Genomic DNA, 12135 nt, shown 5'->3' on the forward strand with positions numbered 1-12135 from the left:
ACCAAGAAAGTAGGAGGTGAAATTATATCACTCAAATGGATGAATTATAGCAATGCATTGGATTCACCCATATGTGGCTTTGGGTTATTGGTGACTATACCCTTTGTCCAAACAACTGTACTCCTCTCATGCTTTATTTGGTCTTCATTCTTGTTTTATACACAGAAATAACCTAATTTATCCCGCGCACCTTGATTGATTGATTGATTCATTCATTCATTGACTGATTGATTTTACCTTGGAAATTCGGATCTAATGAATCCTGGCACCTTCTTTGTTACCTGGCCAGAGAGCATTGGTCTGCAAGTTTCGGATTTCAGGGCAAACTTGTGACTGATGCTGTTACCAGCTACTCCAGGAAGGAGTTGAGACTCACATGGAGAAAGAATTCAGGTTGATGCTGTTAGGAAGAAATGGCTGGCCTCAGGGTTACCTTGTTTCCCTTTGAAAAGTTCTTACTGTAAGCCGGCAGTGGCGCCAAAACAAAATTAAAACAAAAGTAACCACAAGGCTTTAATACCAATTAAATGAGATTAAGGAGGAAATGATTACTAAGAATTAAATAGTCACAAATAACAACACCAAAAAAAATAGTAACATTAACAGTGTACGACCGTCACACATTAGCACTCTCTAGTTCCTGGTAATTGGGGTCGGATCTGATGGGGCAGAACAGCAGCCGCTTGTCATCCCATGAACCTCCCAGTCCAGGTCTTAATCCTCCCAGCTCACCCCCCCCCCCAGCAACTGCCACCCATCTCATTTACAGTTGCAGGGAATGGGTGTGGGAGCCAAGGACCTTTCTCCAGTATGTCGTGATTTGAACCCCACTCTGACACCAAATCAGGATGGGATGCATAAATTATGGGGCCCCTGCAAAATGAAAATGTGAATTAAGAATTTCAAAATGATGGCAGCAGAACACTGAACCAAAAGCAGGGTCCTCCTAAGGGTGGGGGCCCGTAGTTCACAGGTCACAGGCCACAAAGCTCACCCTACTCCATGTTCTTGCTGCTGGAAATGGGTTCAGGTCTGACGGCATCAGCCTGCCCTGGGAGCTAATTAGAAATACAGAACCTTGGCCCCCTCGGAGAAACACACTGAATCAGAGGCTGAGTCTTGACAAGACTCCCCAGGGGGAGTTCTTTGTGAGACCAGTAAACGTTGAGCCCTCTCCCCTGTGCTGGCCTTTGTGAGGTGATTTTCAGAGCACTGTGATCTAAATCACCGCATCGCCACTCAGGGTGCAAAGAGAGCCAAGTCCTTTATTTCTCCAAGTAGTGGCACAACTCTCATCTGTACATATTAGCAGGAAGTCCTGCCTCTCCATGAGTCCTTCCTTCTTCCTGCTCAGGAAAGCCTGACCAGCCCCAACAGACCCACCAGGGCAGACAGGTGTAAAGCCTTGGACAGATACGGGCACACAGGTACAGAGATGCTCCTGCTGACATGCATCCTTAATGAACCCCCATGTGGGAGTGCTTAAGGTGCACTATGGGACCTCTCGTGCAAACACCTCTTTCCCCGCAGGACAGAGGAGTTACCTGGGATCACTACGGTCCCTGAGTGAGACTCTGGTGATATTGAATTTCAGGATGTTATGTATGCATCCTGGTTCACTTCCTTCTGTAAAGTTCCAGTGGTAAGCAGAACAATGGTCTCCCAGAGACGTCGGCATGCTGGGGACCCCCCAAACCTGTCAGTATGCTACCTTACATAGTCAAAAAGCTTCTGCGGGTGTTACGAAGGATCTCAAGATGGGGAGATTATCCTGCATGACACAGGACTATACACGTGGACCTGATGTAATTACAAGGGTCCTTTACAAAGGGGGGCAGCAGGGTCAGGGTCAGGGTCAGGGGAGATGTTGGGGAAGGAGAAGCTGGAGTGACATGTTATTGTGGCTGGAAAAGGCAGCAAAATGGTTCTTCCCTGGAGCTTCCGGAAGAAAGGCAAAGCCCATTTTATGCCAAAGCATTAGAGACTTCTGACTTCCAGAACTGGAAGAAAATAAATATGTTGCTTTTAGCTGCTAAGTCTGTGGTCTTTTGGTATAGCGCATGGGAGCCTGATACAGATCCTAAGTAAATGTATCTGTCTCTTCCTAAAGCAATAAGCTCAGCGTATGAAGTCCGGCTCCATGGGACTCCAGATCCCTGAAGACCTGCCTCCCGGGAAAACAGGTGTTTATCACACACCCAGGAGAGGCCACTCACATGACAATAATGTACCCCAATGAGTGACGTGTCACCCTAGAACAATTTGCCTTAGGAATTCATACTCCTAGAAGTTTTTACAGAAAATTCCAGCACAATTTTAAAATTCCACCTCCTCGGTCATGAAGTTACCCGAGACACTGTAGCAGGTTGGGATGTCTGCTGATCTACCACGGCATGTCCACACTTCTTTCCCTCTCCTCGTTGCCCTTCTAAATCTGGTGTCTTCCTAACTTCACAGATTCTCTCTGTCCCACAGAACCTACTGACTTGTCCTGTCTGGATGTAGATGGGCACTCTCCCCTTTCTTTGCAAATTTCCTAGAATCAGTGACCCCCCTGCTTGCTGATTTCTGGGCAAAGGGACAGTATAGTATGCAGGTAATCGGAGGGAGAATTCAGAGTAACAGTTGTCTTCTCTGATGGAGGGGAGCATGCACTTAGATCCTGGCTGCATGTGTGAATCCCTTGGAAGACTTAAACAAACAAAATACCATACCATAAACCCCTTAAATGAGAATCTCATGTGGTGTGGTCTGGATATCTGTATTTTAAATCCATCTTCCAAAGTGTAACCAAGTTCTGACACAGAGGATGACCCACTCATGAGATGAGTCCTTCAGGTGGGAAGTCCTGGGTTTCGGGTGGGGGAGAGGGTTACCCTGCAGAATCCACCACAGATCATAGACCTATCCAAACTGAAAAAATAACCCATGGGGACTATGACTCAGTAGGTCCTTAGAATCCAAACGTGCCCTTGGGCTCCCAATATTAAAATTCTGCCATTTACTGGTTAAGACACCTTCCTTCTCTTCCCCTCAGTATCCTCATCTGTAGAATGGAATGATTGTCCTTACTTCTTTTTTTTTTTTTTTTAAGATTTTATTTATTTATTTGACATAGAGAGATCACAAGTAGGCAGAGAAGCAGACGGGGGTGGGGGGAGCAGGCTTCCCACTGAGCAGAGACCCCGACATGGGACTCAATCCCAGGACCCTGAGATCATGACCCAAGCTGAAGGCAGAGGATTGACCCACTGAGTCACCCAGGCGCCCCAAAGTCCTTACTTCTTTGAGTGAGAATTGAATTATATGCAAGGGCCTACTGTAGACACCCCTGAGAGATACATGCTTCTCTCAGCTTCCTATGGAGCCTAGGGCTTGGGGGTTGTGCAGAAAGCCACTCCCCATGTCCCCAGCTTCTGGGCCATCCTGCTAGCCCAAGAGGAACTGCCCTCATGTCTGTTTTGTCCCATTCCTGACATTGTACACACCGTGATCTCTGCAAATTAATGGGGTTCCTCAAAGCAGTACAATAACTGGGTGTTAAAGACACCCAGGGCTCAGGCTTTTGTGGTTGGTGTTTCTTAAGCTCTGTGCAAGGGCAGGGGGCAGACATCTGTTGCTTTGGAGTCTACAAGAATCACCAGCCCCTCACGCCTTCCACATGAGCATAACAGTGGTGTGCCACGCCGTACCTGGATTTAATAACTGGTGATTGAAACGATTATAGTATTTAGCTTTAGATCTTGTTCCAAAGGCAATAAATCTTTTCTGGTGCGCAGGCATGCTGTGATAACCCAGATGCTGATGGAATCTGTCAATGGCATCTTCTCCACTTTGAACATCACTGCCTTCTCCAGTGGCCGAGGACTTTCTGTGAGCCGATACTCACCTGGGGCTCACAATGCAGCACAGCACTGTTGAAAGGCTCTTTCCCAGAGCAGAAGCCGTCTTTCTAGAGGTCTCTGAGCTTGTTCACGGACCCTGATCTGTCCTGGAAAAACGGCAAGTCCCAGAGGTGTGTTGGTGCCATGGCTGGTGGTCACCTTTGCATTCAAACATGTCTGCAAGAAAGGACATGTGCCAGGAGGTGTGGGGTGGGGGAGATGCTTATAGCAGGAGGAGAAGCATTTCTGAGACTTTTGGAGGAAGTATCACCATCCCGTGGAGACTTTTATGCAGGAACCCCAGAGAGAAGATAAATTTGGGAGGGGGATACAGAAAGACGAGAAACTGGACAGGTTTCTTGTCCCCACAAAGCCTGAGTTGAGGTCTGCCGGCGACAGGAAGGGACAAGCTGCTAGCAGTTCAGCTATTTCCATTCTAAGGCCTTGTGTGCTGGGCGGGGCAGGAAAGAGACCCTAAGAAGAGTGAGCCACAGAGATCCTATCCCTTCAGGGGAGGGTGTCAAGTTTGGGGGAGGAACAGCCACAAATAGCTTTTCTGGAAGTCTTGCCAAATGGGACGTTTCTGTGTTCCTTCTGTAAACACCCTCTGTCTTGGAGCTGGGCAGGAGACTCTCACCCCCCCCCACCCCGCCACCCCAGGAACCACATGAGCCTACTGGGAAAAGCTTAACTGTTGAAAAATGCGGGTCTGTGGAACCTTCACGAAGGTACTAGAAATTAGCCAACCTGAGGGACTTGTTGTCCGCAACTAAAAGTCGTCTTTCTTTTTTTTCAGGCTTTTGTGTTCTTCTTTTTTAAGTTTTAAAACCCCCTCCTTCCTGTTTTAGTCAGCCATGGAACTTAGATACTTCCTAATTTTGCTGGTGTTCATTTTTGGACTAAAAGGATAACAGCTTTGGGTGCCTGGGTGGCTCAGTGGGTTAAAGCCTCTGCCTTCGGCTCAGGTCATGATCCCAGGGTCCTGGGATCGAGCCTCGCATGGCATCGGGCTCTCTGCTCAGCAGGGAGCCTGCTTCCTCCTCTCTCTCTGCCTACTTGTGATCTGTCAAATAAATAAATAAAATCTTAAAAAATAAAAATAAAAAAATAAAAGGATAACAGCTTATATGGTGAGCTGGGGGACAGTTTCTACCCAGAGCCTTACGCCCTAGGAGCGAATCACATGGTTATTTATTTTTAAAGAAGCAAGATACTGTTACATAAAGGCATTCTGAGAGAATGTCTATTCTAGGGCACAATTTTTCTTAAGCTAATATTTTCTTTCAACGTTCTTTCTCAGTCTGACTTTTTTTGAGGCTGACACTGTTTCTTAAAGATTGTCACATTCTTTGGGATAAACCTGGGATCTTTCTTCAAATTATAGATGTCCCTGGGGCTTGGTCATTTTGTTTAAAAATAATGTGCCTTGGGGGCACCTGGGTGGCTCAGTGGGTTAAAGCCTCTGCCTTCGGCTCAGGTCATGATCCCAGGGTCCTGGGATTGAGTCCCGCATCGGGCTCTCTGCTCAGCGGGGAGCCTGCTTCCTTCTCTCTCTCTCTGCCTGCCTCTCTGCCTACTTGTGATCTCTGTCTGTCAAATAAATAAATAAAATCTTTAATAAAATAAAATAAAATAATATGCCTTAAGTTTGTATTTAAATGGAAATTTTTAGATGTGCCCCCAAAAGGTCAGGTTCCCCCTATACCTCCTGATGCAAACTTAGCTGATAATCAGAAGGAAGTCATTCAACTGAGTCTTAAAAGGGTTTCTACCCTCATGTGAGGACATGTAATTTTTTGGCACAAGTGTCATGGGAAGAACACAAAGTTTGCTTCCTACCTCTTGGCATCAAAAAATTATCAGAAAAGCTTCTGATTAGGGGAAAAGACGCGGAATCTCACAGTGATGCCCTTGGGGCTCTAATCTATAAAAGAAGGGCAAATCCGTCTGTCCTACAGTTTCCACATCCCTCTTTGACATAGGGTTGAGGCTGAGATATGCTTCTAGAAGGTGAGAAGAAGCTTTACGAAGAAGTCTGTTTTGAATTTTTATGCGATCCCAAGAGACTTCAAGATACAGTTTCCGATCCCTTAGAAAACATTCTGATCTACTCTAGATCTGAACACTAAGATTAGATGAAACGGTGATAAACGCAAAGCATCTGAATTTTAGTGAATTGCTTAACTCCTACTCCCAGGAGTTGCCTTTAAATGCATCTTTAATTATAAGGGACACATTCATATGCTGCTTAAAAAAAATCTTTGTGTAGGGAATCATGTGTGAAAGCACAGACCTGATTGTCAAGACTGGCATATGTTTGCCTTACATCCCCAAATTTCAGGGACATTGCCTAAGAACAAGCAAACTTAAAAAGGGAACAGACAAGCTTCAATCTGCAAAGGAACTGGATTGCCAGACCTACCTGCGTCAGCACCAGTCACCTACACTGCTCCTGGCTGCTTCTCCGTCTTCTATCGTCTCGCTGTCTACATTTCTCTGGTTCTTGTTAGCTGGCAACTGATGATGCCCATACTTCAGATCTGCCCTGAACCTCAAGTCTTCTATTCACCTGCACACAAGTCTCCCTTGGACAGGCTCTTTCCATCTTCAACTACCCCCTCGTTCCTTGCTTTAGAAATCAGTCTTTCACAGAAATCTCAGTTTTCCAGACGCCTGGGAGTCTCAGTCAGTGAAGCGTCTGACTCTTGGTTTCAGCTCAGGTGGTGATCTCAGTGTCGTGAGATCGAGCCCCGTGTCAGGGTCCCCGCTCAGAGTACGGTCTGCTTGACATTCTCTCTCTACCTCTGCCCCTCCCCCCTTGCTCTCTCTAAATTAAATAAATGAATCTTAAAAATAAAATAAAATAAAATAAAATAAAATAAAATAAAATAAATCTCAGTTTTGTTTTCCAGTCCACATAGTATGAAGATGGTTCTCGTTAGATGTGGTCAGAACTCCCATGAGGCACTACTCCTGGCAAAAACATGAACATTAGATCGGCTTTGATTAGTATTGTGAAACTGACAAATGATACATCTGGTGAGACCCTAGGAAAGAGAAGCCGAGTGACCCTGTGCATCATCCAAAGCTAAACTTTCCCTTTGTCACTCTAAAGGGATGTGCAGTGGTCCTGCAATGAAGTACAGAGAAAGGAGAGTCCCTAAAGATCTTGGCACAGTCTCAGAGAGAAGGAGGGACTGGGCAACTGGATGTGGTTTCCATGCCCATTGGAAACCCATCTTACCACAGAGGAATCCTGCATCAGGCAATTTTAACTGGATCATGAAAGAGTATCACAAGCTGTTTCTTCTATCTTTTTTGTTGTTGTTGTTTGTTTTTAAGATTTATTTATTTATTTGAGGCAGGGTAAGAGGAGCAGAGGGAGACAGAGGGAGAATCAAGCAGACTCTGCACTAAGCATGGAGCCCGACTCGGGGCTCCATCTCACAACCTATGAGATCATAACCTGACCCAAAACCAAGAGTCATTTCCCCAAATAAATGTGCCACACAGGCACCACTGCTTCTTTTGATTTAATTCCCAATAAGATTTGTGATTAGGTATTGGTATGTACACGTATATGCATATGTACATGTATATGTATATGTTTATGTAAATGTATATGTATATGTATATGGAAAGAAGGTGTGGGTCATGCCGAGAGGTGGATTCCAGGAAAGCGACCTCTCTCCCTGTAAATTACTAAGTTAGAATATGGGTTCTATGAGTTAGTCTTTTCAACTTGGTTAATGCCTTCCCTCCTCAGTCCCGGTACGCTGAAAGAACAAGTTTCTCAACCCATGAGTCTAGAATCCAAACTTGAACGTGGCAAGGTCACCAGAAAATGCCACTTGACATGGCCTTGGAGGAGATGGCCATCTGCGTGCCACAGACCACAAGCAGCATGCTCCCCTTTGAACCTCTCCAGATGGCCCATGTTTGTATGTCTCAGATGTGAGAATCAGATTCCCTCATTCATGAGAGAAACGCTTAGTAAATTCAAGCTGACTGGAACATGCCTCAACCCATAAGTGATGGAAAGTTTTTTCCAGGCCAGTTTTCCAACGTTCCCATTTTTTGTCAAGAGTTCCAGGATTCTTTAAGATTATGTGTGTGTGTGTGTGTGTGTAATTTATTTAGAGAGAGAGAACATAAGCAGAGGAAGGGGCAAAAGGAGAGGGAGCGAGAGAATCCCAAGCAGACTCCCTGTGCCCCACACAGGGCTCCATCCCAGCACCCTGAGATCATGACCTGAGCCAAAACCAAGAATTGGACACTCAACTGACTCAGCTACCCAGATGCCCCAAGAGTTTCTTAAAGTGAGCTGAGCTTAAGGGCTTAGCAGCATGAATCTCAATCTTTCTATGGTCAAACAATGTGCCCTGTTGATTATTTTAATAACACCTGGACTGTCTCACCTTCCTTCGTCCACCATTGCAGACCTAAATCTGGATGTCATTAGCTTACATGGGGGTAAAATCGGTGGGTTCCTGACTCTCGCATTTGCCTCTAATGTCATTTCTAAACTCCTCCATCTGGCACACCTCTTATAATTAACATGGCCAATTAGATCCAACCCAACCCCTTCATTAAATTTATCCATAATTTGGCCTGACAACAGCCAAACCCACCTTATTTTCATTGTTCAAATATAGACCTCACACTCACTTGTCTTGTGGGCTATCAGTTATCTATTGCTGACTAACCATCCCAAATGTTCACGCTTAATATGCCAATATACATATATATATATTTTTTCTCACAGAGCTGCAATTTGGGAAGGGCTATGTGGTGGACAATGAGTGTGTTCTATGTAGCATCAGCTGGAGCCCCTGACTAGGAACCAGAGGATTAACTTTCAAGATGGCCACCCCCACTGCTGGCAAATTGGTGTTCAGCCAGGACTGTGGGGTGGGTGTCTCTTCATGTCCACGGGCTGTCTGGGCTTCCTCACAACATGGTAGTGGGTTCCAAGGGTCAGCATCCCAAGGGAACCAGGAAGAAGTTTCATCACATTTTACGTCCTAATCATGAGGCTACCCAGATCCAAGGGGGAGGGAATGAGAGATCGTTCAGGCATTCTCTGGAAAGTGCAATCCACCACATGTAGCCCAAGAATGGTTGATTGGTTTAGGTTGGATAGTTCAGTGACATTTCCTACCTAGTGGGGCCAGGTGTCAAAGAATCATGTTCCTGGGGGTGCCTTTGCAGCTCAGTTGGTTAAGCATCTATCTTCAGCTCAGGTCACAATCCCAGAGTCCTGGGATGGAGCCCGGCATTGGCTCCCTGCTGAGTGGAAAGTCTGCTTCTCCCTCTCCCTCTGCTGCTCCCCCGGCTTACGTTCTCTCTCTCTTGCTCACTCTCTCTCAAATGAATAAATAAGTAAAATCTTAAAAATAAAAAATGATGTTCTAGGCTCTTGAAGAGTCCATCTCCTCTTACAGCTCGGAAAACCAAGACAAATAGAAATTGTGGCTTGCCTGAGTCATGGTGAGTGGCAGCCCTGGGAACAGCTGGCAGATTTTTATTCGGTAGGTTCGGATAGGGGTTGGGGAGTGTACACGTTTAATAGATGTCCTGGATGACTTGCCCGAACAGGCACGTTTGGGTCCCATGCTGCTGCACTTTACCACTCAGGGGAGCTATGGTTAGCAAAGGACACATGGGCAGCGGGTTAATAAAAGCTCAGGAGGGTGTGTTTGCAGAGCCCGGATATTCAACCCCCTCTCCAAATGGAAGCCATTATTACTAGTCCAGAGACTTGGTGCACCAACTAATCTCCCTGGATAATTAGGAGAATGACGAGTCAAGTTCCCTATCCTGCCCTGGAGACACGGGAATCAGGCACCAACTTGCTGCTGATAATTTAATCCGTGCTGGTGTGCTGGCATGCTGCCTTTTCCCCTCAAATGATTCACGGAGAAAGGAACCTGTTGCCACAAGCTGGAGTCCTTCAGGTACCAGCTGCAGCTGTGAACTGGCAGAGGCAGGAGCGCCCTTCATTATGCAATTATCCATAATTAGGTGCTCATTACTACTTTATCAGCGGGGAGCCAGCGCCCACCTGTGCAGGGCTGTCGCGGGGGGACTGGCAAGCCAGTGGAACAGAGCCTTGCTTGTTGTCTAGGAACGTGACAGGGAGACTCTGCTGTCCCAACCTGCATGGGAGGAGGGGGCGGGGCCACGCAGCATGCAGACAGGTGCAGACACGTGGAGGCCAACTCTGTAAATGACGCAGACGTCCTCATGATGGCGTTCAGGTTTGGCCTAGGGTAGATGCCCATAGAGAGTGAGAGTGGAAGGACTTAAGGGAGATGCCCCTTTGTCCTCAGTCAGTGGAAAAGCATTTGTGTTCAAAACAAGCTTCCTTAGTTTAGAAACGAGGGTTGGGGCTGGGGAGGAGTGGGACAGAACGTGTTTAATTCTTTCTCCACGAAAGAAATCATCTGCAATGAAGTACCTGCTGGGCCCAAATTTGGAGCAGGGGTGCTTTCTTAAACCTCCTTTTACCTCCTGCCCCAGAGTGCCTGGCAATTGCTGGAACACTGCCCACGTTTGGATAAGTTGGGGGAGGGGCGGGGGTTCCTAGATAAAATACAGGTTGAAAACAGGAGATCTGTAGGGAAGGTCCACCTTCAAGACACAGAGAAAATATGTGTGATGGCCTTGTTCCCTCAGGGGACAGGAACGCAAACATCCAAATACTTAAGGTAATTCTTTGGTGACAGGAAAGCAAATATCAAAACACTTAAGGTAATTCTGTAAGGAGAGGGCTTACTTTTCATGGGAAAATAAGCAAGAGACAAACACATTATTACGGATAATGAATTGGCAGAACAATTAATTCTTCCTGGCCTTCTAGAAAAGAAATTGTAAGAGTAAATGTACTGATGTGCCTGTTGAAATGCATTGTAAAGGGCTGGTAGTTAAAAGATTCAGGTTCTAACCCACAGACACACACACACAGGTACACTTACTTTGGGGACTGCAAGTTCAGAATTAGCCTCAACATACATGGGAGTTCTGGAAATAGGGGTGATGTTTGCACAATGCTGTGAATAGCCTCTAAACTTAATTTTACACTAAATATACATAAAGAAGTATGAATTTAGAAGATGCTACGGGTGTCACTTTTGAAATATTTCATGGATAATACTGGTTCAGGTAGCGTGATAGTGAAGGGAAAGATAGAGCAAAGGAATAGAGTGTTATTTTGCTTGTTATACCAAATTGATTAAAACTGTAAATACTGAAAAAAATATCATAAGTATTCTAGACAACAATTTGGGGAAAAAATTTTTTTTAAAGTCATCTTGTATGGAAGGTCCTGTTTAAGCTTTATAGAAATCCTCTCCACCAAAATTGTTAAATTGAACCACATAGTTTAAAATTCTTGCATGGTGTATAGCAATGTTTTTAAATATCATATGCAAAGTCAAGACCTACGATGTAAAGAAAATATAAAGGAACTTATGTGTACATCTAGAAATATATTAGGGTGGCTATATATATATATATATATATAGGCATATATAGATACATATGAAAGAATATAAACATTAAGAAGGGGCGCCTGGGTGGCTTGTCGGTTAAGCAACTGACTTTTGCTTTCAGCTCCGGTCCTGATCTTAGGGTTGTGAGATAACAGCCTTGTGTCAGGCTCCCAGATGGTTGTGGATCCTGCTTAGGATTCTCTCTCTTCCTCCTTCTGCCCCTCCCCCAACCCTGTGCACGCGCGCGCGCTCGCAAATAAATAAATAAAAAGAAAAACTTGGAAAGTGTAATGAAGGACTAATTTTTGTGGTATTCAGAACCCATAAAAATTAATTGAAAAAAAAATCCAATGGAAAAATGTAAAAGGGGCAGGAATGAGCAGTTTACAAAAATAAGTAGCACTAGTGAATAAATAAATACCTCTCACTCATAATTAAAGAAGTGCCTATCGTGTCAACAATGCAATGTCAGTTTTTACCTGTAAGATTGGTAAATATTAAGATTTGTAGTAGGGTGGCTGGGTGGCTTGGTCGTCAAGTGTGTGCTTTCAGTTCAGGTCATGATCTCAGGGTCCTGGGATCAAGCCCCACATGGGGCGCTCTGCTTGGCAGGAAGCCAGCTTCTCCCTCTCCTACTCCCCCTACTTCTTGTGTTCCCTCTCTAGTTGTGTCTCTCTCTCTGTCAAATAAATAGATAAAATCTTAAAAAAAAATGGTTTATAGTAGACTTGAAAGTTGTTTAGAGAGTCAATCTTAAA

Source organism: Mustela nivalis (genome assembly GCF_964662115.1).
Source record: "Mustela nivalis genome assembly, chromosome: 17".
In the NCBI taxonomy this organism is placed as follows: Eukaryota; Metazoa; Chordata; class Mammalia; order Carnivora; family Mustelidae; genus Mustela; species Mustela nivalis.